General features: G+C 30.7%; 1 non-coding gene across 1 annotated transcript; it reads right to left on the reverse strand.

Annotated features, from left to right (window-relative positions):
- Nucleotides 1–5,829: 5,829 nt before the first annotated feature.
- Nucleotides 5,830–5,911, reverse strand: Trnas-uga (transfer RNA serine (anticodon UGA)). Its single transcript has one exon. It is a non-coding gene; the product is annotated as a tRNA-Ser (tRNA).
- Nucleotides 5,912–10,232: the final 4,321 nt, after the last annotated feature.

The raw sequence follows: 10,232 nt of genomic DNA on the forward strand, positions 1-10,232 counted from the left end.
CTAAAATATGTGTTGGTTACCCGTCGGCAGTTGACAGATCGTCAGTACTCTTTACTATATTATTATGCCCAATAACATTATAGCCGTTTCGAGACGTGGAGAACGAATCTACCATGAAACCACCCACGAAAATTTTCGGACAAATGAGGCACCAACTTATCACTTGTGACTTAGCACTTCAGGTCCAATATGGAGGCTGGTTCACCGTCACACGTAAAAATCTAACAACTTATTTTTTTGTAAAACCAATTAATGTGCATTATTACGACTTGTGCGATTTCCATCGAGGTTTTGTGCGTAAATAATGCTGTTCTACCCAATTACATCGTAAGCATTGGCCGCCGAATTTTGTCACACCGAGCTCCACGGTCCCAGAATTCCATCATCCCCTATTATGGTCAATAACCGATTTCCATTACTTCGAGTTCTACAGCCACAAATTTCATTATTCTGAATTCCATTACCCCCGAATGTTACCCAATCTGCCTTAAATTTCGTCACGGACAGTAATTTAATTTTATTATTCCTTCTTTACTACATGAGCTGTTCTTCATAGGTCACAAACTGTTTTCTTAAAAATCTTATTCAAAATTGAGATGTTTTCTACTGTACAATTTGTAGATTGAACTGGACTTCCTCTATCAATACTAAATCTGTTTTAAGCTCGAATTCTAAAATTTCCCCTTTTGCTTAGTAAAAGAGTAAAAAATTGTTGAAAAGAAAAACTACTACACTACTAAAATTGTGTAAAAAATGTATGCAACTTTACTAAAAGTTTGCTATTTTTTTTAAAATTTTGAAGAAAGAAGTTTCTAACATTTCAATAAAAATTTACGAAGATTTTACTAACATTTTACTGAAACTTTTCTAAAATCTCGCCAATTTTTTCTAAAATCTTACTCAAATTTTTCTAAAATATTATTGGAGGTGTTTTAAAATATTTCATTTTTTTTTCTAAAATTTCACTCAAACGATATTAAAATTTCATTAAAATCAAGCTAAAATTACAGGATTTAAAATATTCATTCAATTTTACGATAATTTTATTAAAATCTTATTGATACTTTGTTAAAATTATACTAAATATCTGCTTACATTTTGGAAAAGTTTCACTAAAATTTAGTCTATAATTTTACTAAAATATAACTTGAGTTTAACTATACGATTACTGAAGTTATAGTTAAATATTTCTAAAGGTTTTTTTTTAAATTGCACTACAGCGAAGATTTGTTGAAATTTGTTGAAGTTTTTTGCAAAATCTTGTTAGAATACTTTAATCTTTAGTTTGATTTTACTCAAATTTAACGAAATATTTTCTGAAACCATCGCAAAATTTTTGTAAATTTTTTCCATGACTTTTCGAAAATATTACTAAAATTTTATAAACCTCTATCTAATATATCATAAAAAAATTTCTTCACGCTTTTGTACTGAGTACACGTCGCTCTAAAAAATCAGAGAAATGGTCGTTAAGCACTAGCGGCTGCTAGTTCAGTGAATTATTTACGCGATTTTCGGAAGGATAAGTTTTACTAAAATTTTGTTAAAATTCTACTAAAGTTGTTGAAAATTATTTCAAAATTTGTTTTTAAAATGGTACTGAAATTATGATAATATTTCACTAAAATTGTATGAAAGTTTTCAATGATTTAAATGAACATTTTCTTGTTAATTTTATAACTGTATTGCAGTTCTGCAAAGATTTTACTATGGTACTGTAATTGTACTAAAATTCTACTAACATTAAAGTAAAATTTCTTTGAAAAGAATCTAAAATTTTAATAAAACTTTACTTTAGTTTTACTAAAATTTCATTGAAATTTTACTGAATTTATTGTAAAGTATTTCCAAAATTGCTCAGTGTTCCTAAAATTCTACTACAGCCTTGCAAAAATTTCAAAAAAATTAAAGGGTTAACTAAATTAAATTAAAATATCACAATTACTTTATTATTAATATACTAAAATTTTACTGAAATATTACAAAAACGTCCTAGATTTTAACTAAATTTCACTAAAAAAAATTTCTACAATCTTGCTAAAATCTGAAATTTTGGTAAAAATTATGATAAAATATCATAATTTTTACCAAAATTTCACAAAACTGCACTAAAACTTGATAGAAATTATTGCAAAATTATACTAAATTTGTTTTTATTTTTTTAATACCAAAATTATACTAAAAGCTTTCTGCAATTTTTTAAAATATTCCGAGATTAAACTTAAATTTTATTAATGTTGTACTAATATTTAAGCAAAATTTCACTAAAATTTTACTGTAATATTGCTTATGTTTTTAAAATATTGTTGAAATTATAAAATTTTTAATGATTTTTTCTAGATTTAAGTAAAACTTTGGTAATGAACTTTGAAATGTTTTTCAAATTTTCGAAGCATTTTAAAAATTTTACTGAAATGTTACTAAAAGTTTATTAAGATATCACCAAAATTTAATTAAATCTCAACTAATATCTTAGTAAAGTTTCACAAAAAAAATTCTAAAAACTCGCTAAGATTTTACCAAATTGAACTTGAGCTTTACCAAAAGTTTACTGAAATAATTATTCAAAATTTAACCAAAAAAATTCTATTTAATATTAAAAGTTTATTAAATTTTTTCAAACATCTTATGAAATTTTTCAAAATTTCTGCTAATATTTGATGCTATTTCGCTGAAAAAATCGAATACCCTGTTCTAGTTGTTGTTAAATTTCGCTGAAATAGCAATTTATTTTACAGACTACCAAATTTTTTCTTAAATTTCACTGAAATTGCTATTGCATAGACTTTACCAAAATTTTACTTAAATTTCACTGGAATTGTAATTTATTCTAAAGACATTTTGAAATTTACCAAAATCTCACTAAAATTTTATTAAATTTTTTCCAGCTTTGACTAACATTTTTTTGAATATTTTTAAATTTTTCAAAAATTGATGAATTTTTTAAAATTTTACAGAAGTTTTATTATAATTATACCGAAATTGATGTAAAATTTCACTAAAATTTTAATTTTTTTGCATAAGTTGTACTAAAATGCACTAAAATTTGATTGAATTCATTGTAATTTTTTCTAAAACTTTCCCAGAATGCCTACTTAAATGCGCTATAGTTTTACTAGAATCTTACAAAAACTTTACAACGATTGTACCTAAGTTTTACTGATTTCTTTTTTAAATTCTACAAATATTTAACTAAAAAAAATTGCAGACATTTTACTAAAATTTTACTAAAGTTTACTACAATTTTAGTTAAATTTATAGAATTTTATTGAAATAATTATTAAATGTTGAAAATTTTTCTAAAATTTTCCAAGATTTACTTGAAGTTTTATTAAAATATCTCCTAGATTTTTTTTTAAATTCATTGAAATTTTACTAAAATTTTGCTGAAATTTTACTACGAAATGTATTTTCCAAGGTTTAACTAGAATTCTTTTATTTAATTTTTAAGAGCTTCTGAAATTTTTTCGATGACTTTTGTAAAATTTTCGGAAATTTTACTCAAATTCTAATATTATTTAAATAAATTTCACTAAAATGAAACTTATACCTTGTTCAAATTTTACCTCAATTTTACTAAATTTATTGCAGAATAATTTTTGAAATATCTGAAATTTAACCAAATGTCGTTATTTTTTAACACTTTCAAAGATTTTTCTAAAGTTTTTCTAACAATTTTTTAAAATTTTATTAAAACTTGAGTTTTTACTAAAATTTTACTGAAATTATACAAAAATTCTACTAGTATTTAAGTCAAATTTCATCAACATATTATTAGTATCTTACTAAGATTACAGTAAATTTTTACTGAAGTATTACTATATTTGTTATTGAATTTATTGTATAATATATCAAAAAAATTTGAAACTTCTCTTAAATGTTACTGAAATGTCACTAAAATCTACAATTAAAACTAAGACTTCACTGCAATTTTATAAGATCTGACTAAAATTTTTCGAATCAATTTTAAAAAATTCTGTTGAAATTGTAGGAAGATTTTTTAAATATTTACTGAAATTTTGTCAAAATTCGCCTAATATTAAACTAAAATTTCAGTAAATTTTTTCCTACAATCTCACCAAAATTTCTTAAAAACTTGGTGATTCATCAAAATTTTGCTGAAGTTATATTAAAATTTTACTATAATTTCACTGCTACTGTATAAGATTGCTATATTTTTTCAAAGTTCTACTTAAATGTTCAAAAAAAATTACTAAAATTACGCTTGAATTTTTCTAAACATTCCTAAAATTTAATAAAAAAAATTTAAAGATGACGCTAAAATTTTATTTATTTTTTTTCAATTCCATTAATATTGTCGCTAAAATTTCACTCAAATTTTATGAAAATAATTGTGAAGCATTTCTCAAATGTTTTAAGTTCAAATTAAAGTTTTTCTAATTAATTTTAAAATTTTATGAATTTTTCTCGAAGATTTTTCAAAATATGACTTGAAGTTTTCTAAATTTGTAATTTATTGTAAAATATTTATAATACTTATCTGATTTTTTTTTCCTAGATTTTACTGAAATTCCACTAAATTTTTTCTAAAATTTTCCAAGAATTCTTAAAAATTTTATAATTGTTTTTAAAATGTTATTGAAAATTGTTAAAGATTTTACTAAAAATTTGCTGCAATTATTCCAAAAATTCTCGCTAATAGTTTTACTAAATTTAGACTAAATTGGTTGTAGAATATTTCGAAAAAAATTATAAATCTTTTCGTAAAAGTTTCACTGAATTCTTAGTCCAGCTTCACCGAAATTTCTGTTATTTATTTATAAAATTTCTAAATAATCTCAAAATTGCATAAAAAAATTACGAAGATTATTAAACATTTACTGAAATTTTTATGAAACATCTACCAATATTCAGCTAAAATCTCAGTAAAAATTCTCCTAACATCTCTTTATTTTTTTTTCTAAAATTCTATTCAAGTTACATAAAAAATTTTCTGAAATTTTACTGAAGTTATTGTAAAATATTTCGAAATTTTTCCTAAAGTTCTACTTAGGGTAAAGCGCTAATTTTGGCTCTTTTAAGGAGGTTGCCACACTATTCCATTAATTATTCCGCCTACAATTAACGGAATGCATATTAATTGGCATCAACATGTTTGCTTCGTTCATAAGTACCACTATTATACCAAAAATAATACGAAACAAGTGAAGAACTCGTGTTTGAATGTAACGAACACTCGAATCGAATGCCCCAATTATCGTCCTGCCATTTGAGCCAATGCGTGCAACAAAGATCTAACCAAATGGGTAGAGTGATAATAGAAATAGGGCCAAAATAGGCTAATTACCTTAAATGGTCCAAAATTTTAATAAAGTCTATAACTAACTGTATATAACTTTCCTCAATATTTCTAAAATTTACAAATATTGTACTAAAATTAACAGATTTTTTTAATTATACTAGTATTTAACTAAAATTTTGCTAAAATGTTACTATATTTTACTAAAAACTTCCTAAAATTTAGCAAAAAAAAATTCTAAGATTTTACCAAAATTAAAACTAGAATCGGAATTTGATCTCAGTTTAAAACCTTTCTCAAACCTTTCAAAACAAGAAAAATAAAGCTACTGTGCTCATAAATAACCTCGAACTGATTGTTTACGACAGTTTGCGAAGGCTTATATTTTATTAAAATAGTTACTTAAATTGCGCTCAAATTCAATATACCTAGTTGAATGAGGTTCTACTATAGCTCTAAACCAATACAACCCAGCGGCGAGTGAGTCAGGCCCCTTTTTCTACCGACAAAATTTGAATAGCATTACACATTATCATGAACCACTAAAAAAAACTGGAGAAAAAAAATTTCGCTGTAGACAGGATTCGAACCTGTGCGGGTAGAACCCAATGGATTTCAAGTCCATCTCCTTAACCGCTCGGACACCACAGCAGCTGCTTCTCCCGTGTGTCTGTATTCCATGCTCACACGAATATGAGATGATCCGATCACACCACCATCCTTATCAAAGCTCTAAATAAAGATCTATCAGTACCAGAAGGTAGCAGCAAAACGGAACTGTTTGATCAATCACCAATCAATTTGTTTGGAGCATCATGCCCCTCCTCCTCCTCCCGGTTCAAGACATCCAGCTTGAGATGACCTTTGTGTCGTCTCTGTAGTGGCTACCAAAACAGCTCGCAGCGATCGAACGATGCCCTGTTCTCTAACTGCGTGCCAGGTGCCCACCGTTAGAGCTGTAAAGAAGAAAATTTATTTAAACGCTTTAATTTTTAACGCGAGAATAAATATCACTTTGAGTTTGCCTCCCCCGACCCCCGGGTCAGGTCTCAATATCTCCTCTTTCTACTGCTCCCGACCGGACCAGTTCGAACGACGCGTAACGTCCTGAGGAGTGATTTGTGGGTTGACTGGAAGCACCTCCACCACAAATCGGAGGCGGTGTGGCGATGTGATGGTGTGTGTGTGGCTTTCGACCCAGAAGTGAAACTTGCTCTACTCTGGCTCTGGCTGGATGGTTAGTTGGCTGGATTGGCTGGTGGATAGTGGCGTTCAACAGACGGTTTCGAGAACGGTGAAAAAGTGCAATGCCTTGCAAAATAGTCTTTTGTCTCCGGCTGGTTGCTTGTTTGGTTACTGTATTTTTTTTTTTTTCAAAAACTGATCCTAAAAGAGGACAGAATTTCATGCGTCATCAAATTAAAGTTTGTCATACAGGGCTGCACCGTTTTGGTCGAGGTGAGCATCGGAGTAAATCTAGTTCAGCGAAGTTGGTTGCTTGGCTGCGGGTAAGGGGGTATTGAAGAGGGAGGAAAAAAGTTTTCCACGTTGTGTCTGGCAATGACGACCGAAGCATGGCAAATTCAGACTGTTGCATTTTCTTTCCGTTTTATTTTATTTTTTTGGTTTAATGTAGTTGTACGTGGAACAATGTTCGGCGATAATGGGTGGGAGGTGGATTGGTGGTGTGGTTTCACACGAAATTGAATTTAATTAAATTTTCCCTGAGCTTTGCTAGTTTCTTTTGATATGACAGGAGAGCAGTTGCTGATTGCTCAATTCAGTGGGATAGCTGTGGGCGTGTGTTTGTAAGTTTGCTGCAGGACTTTTATTCCTGAATGGGACATAAAGGTGGAAAAACTCCTGAAAAGGTAGTGGTATTGGTCATATTTTGCTACCAAGAAAGAGGTTATTGATTCTTTAATTAAATAAATAGTTGAGTCAATAAAAAAACAGAACCACGAAATGTTATAAGCAGAATCTTTGAAGTGAATGCTTTGCTAATGGAAATTCATCCGTTTGAAATATACAGAGCTTTGCGAATTATCAAACACGAATCACTAAAATCTTGTTGCAGACATTTATTGACTTAGACGAGTACCCAAAGTCATTAGGCATTAAGTTCTAATCTAATGCTATGTTGGTTTGCTTGAAAATTGATCATTTCCCGCCTAAATAAACACCTGCAGTTACGGTTCCGAAGCAGCCATTGGAACAAACTAGCTCTATTTGGAAATTTACCTGGTTTAATTTGGCCAGGTTTATTTCACGCTTTGCTAATCGTTGGGTAGACATTAAAGTCTGTCTTGCTCTGCAGTTGTAATCCAAATTATTGTAATTTTTCTGTGAGTATTCATCAAGATAGACAGTATATTGTCTCTTTAAAGCGCCCTCACTCAATTACATTTTTCCTATATCCTTCTTAATATAAAGTATTTAAACTTAATGGTGATGTGATCCGATAAGCTAACATTCCCATTAAAAAGCACCCCCAAGCCACGAATAGAGTCCGCTCTTTCGATAACGCGGTCTTGGAACAAATATTCATGATAGCTTAGAGTGAACGATCGCCTTGAAACTTATCATCTGACAATGGTCGACGTTTACCTGCATGCCATTCAACCTTTTGTTCAATATTAACTACGCCATCTTAAAGTGCAGCAAAGTCAAACCTAGAAGCAATGGAACGAAAAATCTTTAAACTATCAACGTACAATAATTTTCCAAAATTGATACGAGTGCAGATGTCGTTTATAAATAAAACGAAAATCAAAAGCCCTAGTTGACTTCTTCGAGGGACTCCGGTTGATGTAACAAGTAAGCTAGAACGTGTTGAACACATTCTACTGGAAGCTCATCGACTAGATAGGCGGAATTGCAAACATCTAGCTAATTACGGAGAAAATCCTAGGCTCTGCAGTTTCAGAAGAGCAATATTGTAAGGCAGTTTATCGCATACTTTTGAGAAAGTTAAAATATAATGCGTCGGTTTGTTAACGCTTCTCCGCTCGTTTGTTAGGAACCAAACAGTATTGTATGCAGTTCCGTAGAGCATCGCGGCAGCATAATCCAGATCGTTTCCACTTAACAAGTCACACTAGTGAACAGCATCGAAGGCCACGGAAATTTTATGAAAACTACAGTGATGGAAGTTGAAATTGAGACTGTCGATGGATTCGGCAAAAGCGTTGCGTATCAAACCTCAGCACGAAGGGTTTACGGTGAACGTCCGCTTTAAGCATCGAGGTCGGAGTCTCAAGAAATTTGACTCATTCTGTGTAGTTCACGAATTCCAGATCGAGCGTCCGGCGAGAAAGAGTTTACAACGATAAACTGTGTAGTTCATTGAAAGTCCTAAGTTCTATATGTCAGTGCGCAATAAGGTTCGTATGAGAACAAAAACATCATAATCGAAAGAAGAGAGGGCCACGAAGAAATCATGAGTTTTTGTTCTCATTCCTCGGACATTTTGATAGTAGACAAACAAGAAACCGTCAGATTTAGAATTGACTGCTTGTGTGGAGAGGCGGAACAGAATGGTTCCGATTCCGCTGCCCTTCAAGGCTGTTGGTGTCCAGTCTTAACTTGATCATTTCTACCGTATTATCTGGGTCATGTGGCAATACTTCCAATAGGTATATCCGAAAAATTGGCTCCCCTTTTTAAGTGGAAGTTATTGCAATCTATGAAGTGTTTCTCTCTTTTTGGAGTCTTTAGAATGTTGTTCACAGCCATTTAAAATTTCTGCGAATTTCAGACTCCAAATAGCGTCACAGTTATCAGTGTTAGGAGCCTTGACAATACTTTCATTAGCTGAATCGATCTCTGAAGCACAATTGCGAGTCTAGAAGAATACCACGATTAACATTCACATGACCGATTCCCCAGAAATATTCTAGCTCCAGTTTTTTCTTTGCGTTGTGTGAACAGATTTTTTAGATACACTACGAATCAGCAAATTGTTATGACACCAATCACAGAAATCATCTTGTGTCGCTGTAGAGCAATGCAATATGTTATGGACAGTAGAATAAGAAATAGTTTGAGGTCGTCAGCGTATGTATCCTAGTGCATTTCGCACAGGGCTCGTCATTGAAGAACAGCGAAAATAGCAAAGGCCACAGATTGTTTCCTCGAGGCAGACCCGAGGTGATAATAATAAATAACGTATTATGGAGAGCGATCTACGAAATATGATTTAAAGGGACCACTGAAGAATTAAAAAAAATCGAATTTTTATCTATCGGTCTAAAATGTGTTTTAGGGTGGTAGAAATGATGTCCCAACAAATGGAAGACATAAATGTTCAAATTTTCAATTCTGTCGCAAAGCCTTTTGCGTATACCCCGAGTGTACTAAAAACTTTATTCGCGTTTTTCTCGCAACCACTTTTTTACAGCTGGCCGGAAATATAACTCGACCAATTGATTTTTGATCGCTTCGAAATTTTTACCGTATATTCGAAATTGATTTCTCCAGCGACGTACGTAGGATTTCATTATTATATTGCTTAATTCTTTTCAATTACCTAATTTGTGTCGTTTTTACATTTTCGACGTTTTTTCACTCAAAAGTGTGCTATTTCGTGGAAAATCAAAATATCGAAAAAACTCTACATACGTCGCTTGCGATTGTCATAAGGAATCAAAAAAATTGAAGTTATGGGAACTAGTTTATCGGCTTTTGACCCCTTCCAAAAAAACGCGCATGGGGGAAATGTTACACAACTGCCATCTTTTGGTAAAAAACACAAACATTTTTTATGATTCATTACTTTGCTATAAATCCTATTTAACAAGCTCTCGATTTATCTCTATATTGCGTTAAGAAGATTTCCCAAAATATTCCTATTTTTTCGTGCTCTACAGTGGTGTAAGTAAGTCTTAGTCGAACTAAGTCGTGTACATATTTTTTTTTTCAAGATTTCTCTCGGAAACTCGAAAACATATTTTTTTTAAACTTGGTCTTTCAA

The sequence above is a fragment of the Topomyia yanbarensis genome, chromosome 3, assembly GCF_030247195.1.
Source record: "Topomyia yanbarensis strain Yona2022 chromosome 3, ASM3024719v1, whole genome shotgun sequence".
NCBI classification, from domain to species: domain Eukaryota; kingdom Metazoa; phylum Arthropoda; class Insecta; order Diptera; family Culicidae; genus Topomyia; species Topomyia yanbarensis.